Source organism: Mustelus asterias, chromosome 2 (assembly GCF_964213995.1).
Source record: "Mustelus asterias chromosome 2, sMusAst1.hap1.1, whole genome shotgun sequence".
Lineage (NCBI taxonomy): Eukaryota > Metazoa > Chordata > Chondrichthyes > Carcharhiniformes > Triakidae > Mustelus > Mustelus asterias.
Window position 1 is genome coordinate 152132555 of NC_135802.1, and position 15050 is coordinate 152147604.

Consider the following 15050-nt stretch of genomic DNA (forward strand, 5'->3'; position numbering starts at 1 on the left):
GCTTATATTGTGTGAATTTCTGTTTGCACATTTGCCTGTTGTATTGAGGCGAGTGGTGAAGGCACTTCCTTCAGCCAACAACTATTTATTCGGTCTCTAAGTCAACAATAGGTTTAGGTAGACTGAGCTGCTGTGCTAGGTTATGCTGCCTCACTTTTGGCAACTCATCTACTTTGTACAAGATTATTCTTGTGCTGGAGCTCATTACTTTTCTTCTTGCAGTCATGTATGTTTCTGTAGTCTGTGCTAACTGTAACCCTACACTTGAGACATAGCATTCAGGGGCCAAGGTAATTGTACCTTAACTAGGTGTGAACAGCTGATTGAACATCCGAGTCCACCCAAATTATCGAAATTAATTTAACACAGTATAAACAGTTTTGTCATTGACATCCATGGAAATTAGCTCGCATTTGTAATCTGGTACAAACAGCTGGCCACAATAACTACAGGCAATATAGTGGTGGGGACCGTACAAGATACATTTAAATTATCGTACAATCTACCTAAACCTTTCACCTTCTTCCATCGGGAAAAAGATAAAAAAGTTTGAGGTCACATTACAACCGACTCAAGAACAGCCTCTTCCCTGCTGCCATCAGACTTTTGAACGGACCCATCATATTGTAAGCTGATCTTTCTCTTCACCCTAGCTGTGACTGTAAAACTACATTCTGCACCCTCTCCTTTCCTTCTCCCCTATGTACTGTGAATGGTATGTTTTGTCTGGAAAGCACAAGAAACAATACTTTTCACTGTATCCCAATACGTGACAATAATAAATCAAATCAAATCCGAATCAGTCTCCATTTAATTTACTGAAGCGCTTGCATTATACGAAAGCAAAGAGGATACAATTGTCTGGTAACTGTCTATTACAGACCTGTAAGTATTAATTAGTTTCCACCAACAAACTTGGTTCATTTTTTCCCCCTCAGACACCAAGGGCAGGATTTCTGGCTGTGCTTGTCCCAAGGTCAGAAAATCCTGCCCGAGGTCAAAGGATCTTTGCATGATCCGTGTCCCACCCACTACAACTCCCACAGCGGGTGGGATGGGAAAATTCTGCCCCAAATCACATAACAAATTGATCGTCAGATTCCTAAATACTTAACACTTCTTGCACTATAAATACATGAAAGCAGCAATTAAACTTGAAATAAAAATGTCAATTGGTGAAACGGTCACAGAAATTTCAGATTTAAATTGGAAGTTACATTAGAATAAGTGAAAAGTTAAACTAGGTTAATCGACAGGAGGCAAATTAGCTTTGTTCCTGAACCTAGTTTGAACTCTCAGCCTGGCGACTGCATTTCTTTACCAGCCGCCATCTGCTGTTGAATGGGGTGATGTTCAACACTCTGGCCGAAGATTGCCTCAGCAACGGCTTTGCACAGCTGGGAAGCAAAAAGGGCAGAGACAGAGAATGCCACGGCTGACTGAATAGACTACCGAGATCAGAGAAATTACACCTCATTTACTTGCTAAGCACCGCCAAAGTCAACACTTTTTAACAGCAGGTACTCAGAAACCTATAGGTACATTTGCTGAAAAGTATTCATTTTTCATTTAAAAATCTACTTTGCAAGCGTGCATTTTTGGTGAACGTTTCATTTTTTGGCCGTTTAAATCTATAATAATTATACAAAGAAAATATCGTCGTCAACATTTGTTTTCTTTTTTTTAAATGAAAATAAAAGGACTGGCAATTCGCCACACAATAATTGTAGTTGGAGAAAAGTACTGGCAGGCAGGCATTTTACAACATAAACGTGTCCTTTGTGCAATTTTATTGCAGACTTGAGAAACCTTCCCAAGGCTTTTGATCTGAGACTTAGTTTGACAGCTAATGTATGCAAGATAGATGATCCTGAAGCAAGCCAAGTGGATTTCCTACTGCTTAAATATCTTATTTTGTCTCAATGACACCATCTCGCTCTCCCATTTCAGATTATAGTGAACACTGGTCTGGCCCACATGTGACTCCAAAGCCACAGCAATATGGTTGACTCTCAGGCAACTAGGTACTCAGGCAACTAGGGATGAGCAATAAATGCTGGTCAGCCAATGACGCAAGCAAGAAGACAAATTCTGTCCCCAACCTTTCTGCCTCGAGCCTCAGTTGCAACAATTGGGTCTCAAAGAATTGAAAACCTAATGGCGTACCGCACTAGATCTTCAATTTCCCTGCCTTTCAATTCAACGGTAGAGCATAAGTTTGTACTTGTGATTCCCCTTACAAGCTGCACTCCTCATGCGGGGTGATATTATTGCTAGATTATTAATCCAGAAACTCAGCTAATGTTCTGGGGACTTGGGTTCGAATCCCACCACAACAGACGGTAGAATTTGAATTCAATAAAAATATCTGGAGTTAAGAACCTACTGATGACCGTGAAACCATTGTTGATTGTCAGAAAAACCCATCTGGGTCTCTAGTGTCCTTTAGCGAAGGACATCTGCCGTCCTTACCTGGTCTGGCCCACATGTGACTCCAAAGCCACAGCAATATGGTTGACTCTCAGGCAACTAGGTACTCAGGCAACTAGGGATGAGCAATAAATGCTGGTCAGCCAATGACGCTCATGCCCCATGAATGAATAATAAAAGCCAATTCTGCTGTCGTAGTTCTGAAGCTGAATGCCTTTCCCCACAGAGGAAGAAAACCAACAAAGTGGATTTTTGCATAACCTCCCCAAATATCATCTACATTAAAATCCTTCTAACCCGCAACAAAGTTAACAAACTAAAATGAAATGGCTTAATAATTGCATATTAACTTTAATCCAATTAGAAGTTACATTTAACTTTTAATTTTACATTTTGGTGTATGCAGGATAACACTGTTTAAAAATCCAGAATCATAGAAGCCCTACAGTACAGAAGAAAGTCATTCGGCCCATCGCATCTGTTCTGACCGCAATCCCAACCAGGCCCTATCCCCATAACTGCCCTGCTAATCCCCCTGACACTAGGGTCAATTCAGCATGGCCAATCAACCTAACCTGCACATCTTTGGACTGTGGGAGGAAACCGGAGCATCCGGAGAAAACCCACGCAGACATGGGGAGAAAGTGCAAACTCCACACAGACAGTGACCAGAGGCCAGAATTGAACCCAGGTCCCTGGCGCTGTGAGGCAGCAGCGCTAACTACTGTACCACCATGCCGGAATCCCATGTAATTAAACTGAAACTGACTGATTCACTGACTGTAACTCAGTGTATTGTAGGAAAGAGCAGTTCCTTTTTGCATATTACATATAAGTTTCAGTTTTCACCAGAAAAGTACTGACCAGCATGTCTGGGGAAAATCTTCATAAATCGGTCAAAACTAAAACATTTAATCGACTAGGTTTCCATTGCTGATGGGAATGCAAGTGCAACCAAGGACATTGGACTTAGCAGCCAAATATTGAATCGTATCAGAGAGCAGCATAGATAGTAGTTTAAACAGTGATGAAGTTGTTTAACAAGAAGCCAACATGGACAAAGAGCTATATTGATCCAGATTAAATGGCTTGGGAGATGCCAGGGAACATTTTCTAACTTCAAAGGAGGTAGGTGTTGCCACTCCAACTTCTGGATATAAGATAATCAATTACTCATATTAGAAAGGTCAATTGTAATTCTTGGAACGTCCTCTGTTCAGGTTTGGTTCAACTCCAGTATTCACTGGACTGAACTAAATGCATGGCTGCACTTCATTTTAATTTCTTAAATCATACAATATCACTTGGTTTTCCATAGGATCCCTACAATGCAGAAGGAGGCCATTCGGCCCATCGAATCTGCACTGACTCTGAAAGAGCATCGTACCCAGGCCCCCCCACAATCCTATTCCCATAACCCCTCGCATCTATCCCCTAATCTACACATCTTTGGACACTAGGGGCAATTTAGAATGGCCAATCCATCTAACATGTACATCTTTGGAGTGTGGGAGGAAACCGGAGCCTCCGGAGGAAACCCCATGGAGACACGGGGAGAATGTGCGAATTCTCCACACAGTTGCCCAAGGCCGGAATTGAACCCTGGTGCCGTGAGGCAGCAGTGCTAACCACTGTGCTGCCCCATGGTTTTCCGAAGGTACTTTAGCAATCCAAACCTTTCTGCAGGTTGGCCTCGTTTACACATGCACACACATTTGTCATTTGCAAGAACCATGTCATCTTGTGTTTTAACTTGATTTATTAATACTACAATAGCATGATTTCACCTGACCATCCAACATCTCTTTCTGACCCCAGACTAGCTGACATTATGGGCTAGATTTTCACCCCCAAGGCTGGAGCATGAGTTAAGAAATTTCCCACCTCAGGAAAAAGTGCCGGGAATGGGGTGATTTTTGCTTCAAGGGTCGGGGGGGGGGGGGGAGGGTACAGGTTGGTCCCACTGTTCCTGATCACAGATTGGAGTGAGCTGTAGGGGCCCTGAGTGTTGAGACAGGCCGGTTAAAAGGTCTGCCCCGGTTCTCTGCAACTTTGTTGTTTTGTTAAGTATTAGGTCCTCCTTCCACACACAACCTCATCCCCACCAACGCCCCATGTCCTATCCATGCCTACTCATGCCCCCACCTTCCCCAATGGCCCATCGTACTCTCTATGCCAACCCAAACCCATTCCCACTCTAATGGTCCCTTCTTTATTTGTTCATTCATGAGATGTGGGTGCTGTTGGCTAGTTCAGCATTTATTACCCCATCCTTAATTGCCCCTGAAAAGGTGTTGCAAGCTGCCTTCTTAAACTGCTACAGTGCATATGGTGTGGGCACACCCACAATCCCCCTACCCATCCCCATGGCCCATTATATCCCCATGCCAACTTAGCGCCAATGCATGCCAACCCATATCTATGCACCATCCTTTGACCTTACACACTGCATACCAACATAACCTGTATCCACTGTAGGCAGGCATCAGGAGACATACTGACATAAAATGAAGTTCTAAATAATTATTAGAGTTCATTGTGTAAAAATTCCTATGCAATACTGTTAAATCCCATCAAGTACATAATCCTCTATAAAAACAAGTATTTGTATTCACAGTCCCACATCAATCACAGCTAATTCTTTAATAAACTCTTTGAGTTATCAAAATATGAATTGATAGATTAGCAATGATAATGATAGGTTATGGAAAGCACTCAAGCCGTAATAATACTATATTGATAGCACTTAGGGTTATATCAAAACACATGTATTGAAGTTGCTAGAACCAATTTTCACTCTCACAAGCACAGGCAGGGGATTTAAATAACTTCTACAGTTTTACAGACCTTATCGGTCATCCAAGAGCATTCACATCTCCATCACAGAGGCATGGAACACACACGACAAGTTGAGGCCATTCCTGCCATTTCTGCCGGTCCTACACACTGAGTTCAAATGATCCAGCTGAATCGTAATTCACACTTGTGCGTTTCATGCCCCTGCCCCCATTTCCTGGCAATGAAAATGGGATATGCCTAAAATGTGGCAGGGCTTCCAGATCCGATCCCATCCACTATTTTTAAAGGTCCACAGATATACCAAAACTCAGCGAAAATCTAGTGCTATAACTGCTTCCCTCTTCTCGACCTCAGTTATCGCTTCTCTCCTCAAAAACCCACCCTCAACTCCTCTGTCCATGCTTCCTACCACTCTACCCCAAGCTCCTTTTCTCTTCCAAGATCCTTGACATCAAATCTTGACGCTGGCCTATTATTTCCACAATTTTCCTCTTCAATCTTATCAATCAGTTTCTGCCCATCCAGCAATAGCTCCAAGGCTTCCTAATTAAAGCCACAAAAACATTCACTGTGACTGTCGGACATGATGCCTTATCCGCTTTCAGGTTTAACATGATTGGTTACAGCATCCACATCCAAAATTTTACATGAGATCTAGTTAGCTATCCAATTGTAGTCATTTAATCACAGCCAAATAATCTCTAACCAGTAGTTTGTATTCCAATCTTCCCACTATTGCCCTAAGGATTTCTCCTGGGCCTTCTCCCCTTCCTCATCTATTTCTTGTCCTTTGCTGACACCATCCTTATGACTCTTTGAAATACCTTGGAACTTTATTTTGTTAGGAAGTTGGAATAAAATGAAAAGGAACGAACTGGATAAGAAAGAAACTGATAGGGATTTAGCTGCACTGAGGTCTTGTGAGATGCAGATTAGTCAAATGGCAGGGCGAAACAGATACTTTGTTAAGCTAAGTGGAGACTAGTAGTCTAGGGACCTGGGTCAAAGTTCCCTCAAAGAATCAAGCTGTTGTGCAGAAACGAAAGCAGAAGTAGTCTATCTGTGTCAGACCCAGAAGTTCTACCCCAAACTATAAGAAAGGTTCCCAAAAGAAAGAAATTCTTGTGTGATAATTAAAGCTTATGGGATGTTGTTTTGGGAAAGGTGTATTCTCAAGAGTTTAGGAAAAGAGATAGACTTAGATTGAGGGATAATTTAAGCGTACTGTCTGGGCAATCATTATTGTGGTTAATTGTAAATGTTCTTCACTGTTGCCTTTTCTTGCATGTTTTAAAGTTTAATAAACATTTTGTTGTTTGAATATTTACACCAAGACTGTATGTAGCCTTTCCTCACCGGGTTTCATCTCTTTTCTCACATTTATTTCCAAATCGCAAAAAATAAAGAGTTAAGAACCAGCATTCCAAATTTCTTTTCTGGGATTTGGGATGCCCTCACACTGAACATCAGCGAGATTCACAACACTTCCCACGAGGAGTTTTGTAAATGGGACTAGGTATTGTGGAAATTAATTTTTTCCGCACTTAGCTCACAATAAATTATTTGTGATTTAAATTTTAGTTTATAAATTAGGGAGAGAAAATCTAGCCATTTGTATAAAAAGTCTAATGGAATTACAATGGATCAATTGCTCCCTACTATTAATGTTGTTTCTAGTGATATAACAACAACAAGTTCAATTTCAAGACGGCACTGCAGGATATGGCTAACTCACCACCCATGATTACTGAAAAAAGACATGTTGTCGAAGTGTTTCACATTGCACTCATCAGGACAATTCACAAGAATACCAAATATAAAGCAAACAACAATTTATATTTCATGAGAAAATGCGTGCTGATTGGTTGGCAAGTGAACTCTGATTGGTAGAGGTCTTGCTATGAAGAATGCGCTAGTTTATTGCTGACTGACAGTTAACTGACAGGCTTTAGTTAACTTCAAGCCAGGCAGGTTGACTCTGATTGGACAAGGCACTGCCCTGGGGAATGAACTGGAGAATGGCTGTTGCTTATTTTATGTAGCCAAAACATACGCAATGGGTGTACATGTTTTCTTCCTGTCATCAAAAAACATGGCCCTGTAGAATAAAACATGGAGCTTCTGGCACGTGTAAGTGAGCCACGTTGATGACAGGAGCATAGCTCATCTATCCAAGATTAATTAGAAGTCAGCTCACTAAAATAAATAGTTAAGGCCACAATTGGATCGGCATGATCTTATCAAATTGGGGAACCGGTGGATGCGGTGTTTTTGGATTTCCAAAAGGCGTTTGATAAGGTGCCTCACAAAAGGTTGCTGAAGAAGATTAGGTCACACGGAGTTGGGGGTAGAGTGTTAGCGTGGATTGGAGATTGGCTGTCCGACAGGAAGCAGAGAGTCGGAATAAATGGATGCTTTTCTGGTTGGCGAATGGTAACTAGTGGCGTGCCGCAGGGATCGGTACTGGGGCCTCAACTATTTACCATTTATATAGACGATCTGGAGGAGGGAACTGAGTGTAGGGTAACAAAGTTTGCAGACGACACAAAGATAAGTAGAAAAGTGAATCGTGTGGAGGGCGTAGAAGGTCTGCAGAGAGATTTGGACAGGCTGAGTGAGTGGGCGAGGATCTGGCAGATGGAGTATAACGTTAACAAATGCGAAGTTATTCACTTTGGAAGAAATAATAGCAAATTGGATTATTATCTAAATGGAAAGAAATTACAACATGCTGCTGTGCAGAGGGACCTGGGGGTCCTTGTGCATGAGACGCAAAAACCCAGTCTGCAGGTGCAACAGGTGATCAAGAAGGCAAATGGGATGTTGGCCTATATTGCAAGGGGGATAGAATATAAAAGCAGAGATGTCTTGCTGCATCTGTACAGGGCATTGGTGAGGCCGCAGCTGGAATACTGTGTGCAGTATCGGTCCCCTTATTTGCGGAAGGAGATATTGGCCTTGGAGGGAGTGCAGAGAAGGTTCACCAGGTTGATACCAGAGATGAGGGGTGTTGATTATGAGGAGAGACTGAGCAGATTGGGTCTGTATTCGTTGGAATTTAGAAGGCTGAGGGGGAATCTTATAGAGACCTATAAGATAATGAAGGGGCTGGATAGGGTAGAGATGGAGAGATTCTTTCCACTTAGAAAGGAAACTAGAACTAGAGGGCACAGCCTCAAAATAAAGGGGGGTCAGTTTAGGACAGAGTTGAGGAGGAACTTCTTCTCTCAGAGGGTGGTGAATCTCTGGAATTCTCTGCCCACTGAAGTGGTGGAGGCTACCTCGTTGAATATGTTTAAATCACGGATAGATGGATTCCTGATTGGTAAGGGAATTAGGGGTTATAGGGATCAGGCGGGTAAGTGGAACTGATCCACTTCAGATCAGCCATGATCTTATTGAATGGCGGGGCAGGCTCGAGGGGCATGACCTACTCCTGCTCCAATTTCTTATGTTCTTATGTTCTTAAATAGTGAGGTTGGCTCAATGGACCAAATAACCTATTCCTGCTCCTATGAGGGCAGGATGGGAAAATTTCACCCCCTCCAAGTCTCTCCTTGACAACAATGTGCTTAAACTAGACTGTTCATAACTTTGGTGACATATTTTGCCTCATTATGAACTTTCTACCACATATCTATGCCTGCAGAATGCCACCTATTTCCAATTCTGGAGCTCAAATCTTCACCTCTGGGACCTTTGTGATGGCAAAAAATGTCTTCAAAGACAAATTCAAACCATGTCCCAAATAACCACGTCACTGAATCCAGCCACCTAACTGGACTCTTTGCTGGCATTGCACGCTGGCGATGACAATCTCTAAAGATGGCTGGAATTAAAGTAAAATTTATTTGTTAGTGTCACAAAGTAGGCTTACATTAATGCTGCAATGAAGTTACTGTGAAAATCCCCTAGTCTGGTGCCTGTTCGGGTACACTGAGGGAGCATTTAGTATGGCCAATGCACCTAACCAGCATGTCTTTCGGACTGTGGGAGGAAACTGGAGCACCCGGAGGAAACCCATGGAGACGCGGGGAAAACGTGCAGACTCCCACAGACAGTGACCCAACCCAGGAATCGAATCTCGGTCGCGGGGGCTGAGAGGCAGCAGTGCTAACCACTGTGCCACCCTGCCGCATTACATGCAGAGTCTGTGAATGCTGAATAAATAAATAGACATAGAACTCTGCACTATAATTAGCCGAAAAGATGATAATTTGTTTTCTATTCTCAACTCGTTTTGGATTTTGTCAGCAAATTCATGAAGTTGAGCGTTATAAAAGTGGTCCTAAGAATTCTGTTCTGAAAATCAGAGGCTTTTTGACTTACTTCAATTACATTTTATTCATTACATTTTTGGTTGTTGTGACAATCGAGTAACACAAATACAGGTGGCAATATTTTATGGCGTCTAAGTATGATGCCAATATATCACCACTTAATTTATAATGCAGCTGTGGGTGTTTTCCTCAGTACCGTATGACAGTATCCAATACACATCCTTTCATCCATAATAAAAACAGTACAGATTAATGTTGGTATCTGTACCACATCCAGGCTATAGTTGTGTCTGGAATGCAAATGAGGTACTTTCAACTACTGCAGTGCTTCTATGCAAAATGCTCACAATCCATCTTCACCATCTTGCCATGAGACAGCGTAATATCTTGGGTGGGATTTTCCATGCAACCTGCCACATGTTTTACGGTGCTGAAGGGAGTTGGTGGTGGAATCTTCTGGTCTCACTGTTGTTAACGGCCTTTCCCGTTAAATGCTTTCCAAGCCACCAGGAAACCCATAGCGGGAGTGCAATGTCGGCGGGACCAGAAGATCCTACCGGCGCAAACGGCCGGAAAATTCCAGCCCAGATTTCCTCCTGCAATTTCTCTATAAGAACACAAAAAATAGCAGCAGGAGTAGACCATACAACCCAAAGAGCCTGTCCCGCTATTCAATATGATCATGGCTGATCTTGGGCTTCAACTCCACTTTCCTCCTGTTCTTCATCTCCCTTGATTCCCTGAGGGAGAAAAAATCTGTCTATCCCAGCCTTAAATGCATTCAAATAATTTCTATAAGTTCAGCTTTATTCATAATCATGATCTGTGAATCCTGCCAGCAAATGGAGTGGACTATTAACTGTAGTCTCTATCTACTTTTGCTTTCCCAATTCTAATGGAAAGGGTTGAGTGAAGAGTTGCAATCATAATATCAGGAGTTGCTTCAGTTTGACCGTGGGACGGCATGGTGGCACAGTGGTTAGCACTGTTGCCTCACAGCTGCAGGGACCTGGGTTCGATTCCCAGCTTGGGTGACTGCCATGTCTGCTTGGGTTTCCTCCGGGTGCTCTAGTTTCGTCCCACAGATGTGCGGGTTAGGTGGATTGGCCATGCTAAATTGCCCCTTAGTATCCCGGGATGCACAGGTTAGAGGGATTAGCGGGGTAAATATGTAAGGTCACGGGAATAGGGCCTGGATGAGATTGTGTTTGGTGCAGACTCGATGGGCCGAATGACCTCCTTCTGCACTGCAGAATTCTATGATTCTATGATCATCAGGGTGACTGAACTAGCACCAAAACATCACCTCAAGAACTTCTTTTTGTTCCCACAAAAAATAACACTGAACTAAGCTCAGCCACCAGAATTTCTTCTTTTCGAGTCTAGCAGCCTTGAACTTTTCCATTCCATGTTTATCACTCCCATGGTAATCCACAGTTTACAAGTTCCCCTCTGATTCCTGCTTTTCTAAAAACAATGTATTCCCTGATGCAATTGCTGAACTCTGAACAGAGAAACTAAATGGTGGTTAGAGTCAGTTCGTATCATCGCTGGATTATTGTACAACATCTACTCAAGATTTCTTGGAAAAACTGCGGACTTTCCTTTGAAGGAGTTCAGCATTTGCCAGATAATATTTTCTGACAGAATTAAATGGAAATGTTTGATTCTTAAAAGGAAGGTGATGATTTTATGCTCTGGAAAGCATTGTACTTGGGTATAATCTTTTAGTTTCTTAGAGGAACAAGATGTATTAATTTGACGAAAAATTGATACTAAACAGAAGTTTTGCACTGTTGGCTTTTCTGATTTACCTGAAACAATGTACGCTTGTCAATGAATGCATTCTCCATCATCCCCCACCAGCCCCCAATCTTCCACAAGATATCATCCCCAGCTAAACTGGTTGACAACCTCGGTATTCTATCCGATCACAGCCGAGTTTCTGACCCCATGTCCTCCCCATTGAAAAGACATCAACTTCCACCCCTATCTCAACCCATCTGCTGCTGAAACCTTCATCCACTTTGCCATCTCGCCACCTCAAATTTTCCATTTCTGTCCTGGTCAATTCTGGATCCCGCAGATTTCAACCTTCATTGGTTTGTCAGTGCTTCCAAATTCAAACTCTCACCCTTATATTTAAATCTTTTCATTGCCTTGCCTCCTCCCTGTTCAAGTAATCTGTTCCAGTCCACTACCATCTGCTTGAACTCTCCGTTCCTCTCTCCCACTCTGTTGTCTTATACATCTTCCCTCCCCTTCAACCTACCTTTAGGAACTGTGCCATCTAAACTCCATGTTCTGAAATTCCCTTGTTAAACTTCTCCACCTTCCTGTCCTCTTGAAAACCAATTTCTTTGACCAAGCTTTTGGTCATCTCTCCTAATATTTTCTTCTTTGACTCTTCCTCAGGACTGAATTCTCTTGAGTTCTAAAGAGTCATATTCGACTCGAAACATTAGCTCTGTTTCTCACACCACAGATGCTGCCAAACCTAGGCCGAAAATCTCCCGTTTTGCCTGCCGAGGGAATCGTAGTAGGCGAGACAGAAAACTTGGCAGACCATTTGAAGATCCATTGAGCTTGGGCGGGTATTTCCAGTCTTGGGCACGCATGGCCGGAGAATCCCACCCTAGTCTATAGACCTCCAACTACTGAGAAGAAGGAAAAGACACAAATCTGCAGAGAAATTACAGAGAGATGCAAACATTATACAGTAAATTTAATGAGTTAAAGTTAAGGTTTAAAGTTTATTTATTATTGTCACAAGTAGGCTTACATTAACACTGCAATGACGTTACAGTGAAAATCCCCTAGTTGCCATACTCCGGCACCTGTTTGGGTACACGGAGGAAGAATTTAGCATGGCCAATGCATCTAACTAGCACATTTTTCGGACTGTGGGAGGAAACCAGAGCACCCGGAGGAAACCCACGCAGACATGGGGAGAATGTGCAGATTCCGCACAGACAGTGACCCAAGCCAGGAATCGAACCCAGGTTCCCGAAGCTATGAGGCAGCAATGCTAACCACTGTGCCACCAGGACTTTTATGATCTGAATGTAAACTGGAACAGTGGTAGTCTAAAGGATGAAGGAGGGCAAACATTCATAGATTGTGTTCAGGAAAATTTTCTACAGCAGTAGGCATCCAGTCCAACAAGAAAGGATTCATTGTTGGACATGGCTCTTGGAAATTGATTATTGTATTGTAAGGTTTGTAAGAGATTATGCTAAAAAGGACAGTGGGCAATCCAGAGTAAGAATAATTAATTCAGGGACAGCCAACTTCAATGGGGCAGGAATGGAGATGGGCCAGCTAGACTGGAATGAAAGATTGACAGGAACAACAATAGGCTACCTTCAAAACAGAAATGATCCAGGCACAGTATAGTTATATTAACTCAAAAGGCAAAGGTAGGGCAAACAAATCCAGAGCACCCTGGATGAAAAAAGAGATAGAAATTAAGATAAAGAAGAAAAAGTGTGCTTATGATCGGTCGGTCACCAGTGGAGTGCCCCAGGGATCTGTTCTGGGATCCTTACTCTTTGTGATTTTTATAAAGGACCTGGATGAGGAAGTGGAGGGATGGGTTGGTAAGTTTGCTGATGACACAAAGTTTGTAGGTGTTGTGGATAGTGTGGAGGGATGTCAGAAGTTGCAGCGAGACATTGATAGGATGCAAGACTGGGCGGAGAAGTGGCAGATGGAGTTCAACCCAGATAAGTGTGAGGTGGTTCATTTTGGAAGGTCAAATAGGATGGCGGAATATAATATTAATGGTAGGACTCTTGGCAGTGTGGAAGATCAGAAGGATCTTGAGGTCCGAGTTCATAGGACGCTCAAAGCAGCTGTGCGGGTTGAGGCTGTGGTTAAGAAGCCGTATGGTGTATTGTCCTTCATCAATCGAGGAATTGAGTTTAGGAGTCGTGAGATAATGTTGCAGCTATATAAGACCCTGGTCAGACCCCACTTGGAGTACTGTGCTTAGTTCTGGTCGCCTCATTACAGGAAGAATGTGGAAGCCACAGAAAGGGTGCAGAGGAGATTTACAAGGATGTTGCCTGGGTTGGGGAGCATGCCTTATGAGGATAGGTTGAGTGAGCTCGGCTTTTCTCCTTGGAGAGACGAAGGATGAGGGGTGACCTGATAGAGGTGTATAAGATGTTGAGAGGTATTGATCGAGTGGATAGTCAGAGGCTTTTTCCCAGGGCTGAAATGGTTGCCACAAGAGGACACAGGTTTAAGGTGCTGGGGAGTAGATACAGAGGAGATGTCAGGGGTAAGTTTTTCACTCAGAGGGTGGTGGGTGTGTGGAATGGGCTTCCAGCAACGGTGGTGGAGGCGGATTCGATAGGGTCTTTTAAGAGATTTTTAGATAAGTACATGGAACTTAGTAAGATAGAGGGTTATAGGTAAGCCTAGTAATCGCTAAGGTCGGGACATGTTCGGCACAACTTTGTGGGCTGAAGGGCCTGTATTGTGCTGTAGTTTTTCTATGTTTCTATGTTTCTATGATAGGTGTCACGTAGAAAATACAATTGAAATCCAAGAGATCAGAGGTGACAAAACACATTAGAGAAGCAAAGAGGGGTTATGAGAAAAGACTGGCAGCCAACATAAAGGGGAATCCTGAAGTCTTTTATAGGCATATAAATAGTAATGGATGGTAACAGTGGGCCGACCCAGGACCCAGAAGGGAATTTACACATGGAGGCAAGGAGCATGGCTGAGATATTAAATTAATACTTTGCATCTGTTTTTATCAAGGAAGCAGTTGCTACCCAGGCCATGACGACAGAGGAGGAAACTCTGTCACTAGAAGGGTTCAAAATTGATAAGAAGAAGTATTAGATAAACTGTCGGTACTTAAAGTTCACAATGCACTGGAACCGGATGAGATTCAGCCAAGAATATTGAAGGAAGTGAGAGTGGAAATGGCAGGGGTGCTGGCCATCATCTTCCAGTTTTCCCGAGGCTCAATAGGTGCCAAAGAACTGGAAAATCGCAGGGTAATACCCTTGTTCAAAAATGGTTGTAAGGATAAGCCCAACAATTACAGACCAGTCAGTTTAACTTCAGTGGTGGGGAAGCTTCGAGAAACAATTATTCAGCATAGAATTAGTAGTCACATGGAAAAATGTGAGTTGATTAGGAAGAGCCAGCTTGGATTCCTAAAGGTAAAGTGTGTTTAATTCGAGTTCTGCTCCAGTTTTTTGAGGCGGTAACAGAAAGTGTTGATGAGAGAAATGCATTTGGTATAGTGCCACATAACAGTCATTGATTCCATTCACGTAAATGATTACAGCTCTGTGATCAGCAAAATGCACTTCCTTTCAATAGAAGGGGTGTTGGTGATGATTTGAAATTTTAACAATTATTTTAAGGTTGATGAAACTTAGATAATGGTTGCAGCCCTGAGCTCCCTGTTGCTGTAAGTAGTCTCACAACACCAAGTTAAAGTTCAACAGGTTTATTTGGTAGCACGAGCTTTTGGAGCGTCGCCCCTTCATCAGGTGAAGGGGCAACGCTCCGAAA

The 15050-nt window shown here is 42.8% G+C and overlaps 1 protein-coding gene across 1 annotated transcript in view; it reads right to left on the bottom strand.

Annotated features, from left to right (window-relative positions):
* The window catches only part of gmds (GDP-mannose 4,6-dehydratase), a 563765-nt gene that overhangs the window by 349953 nt on the left and 198762 nt on the right, over positions 1-15050 (bottom strand). The gene's annotated exons all lie outside the window — the stretch shown is intronic.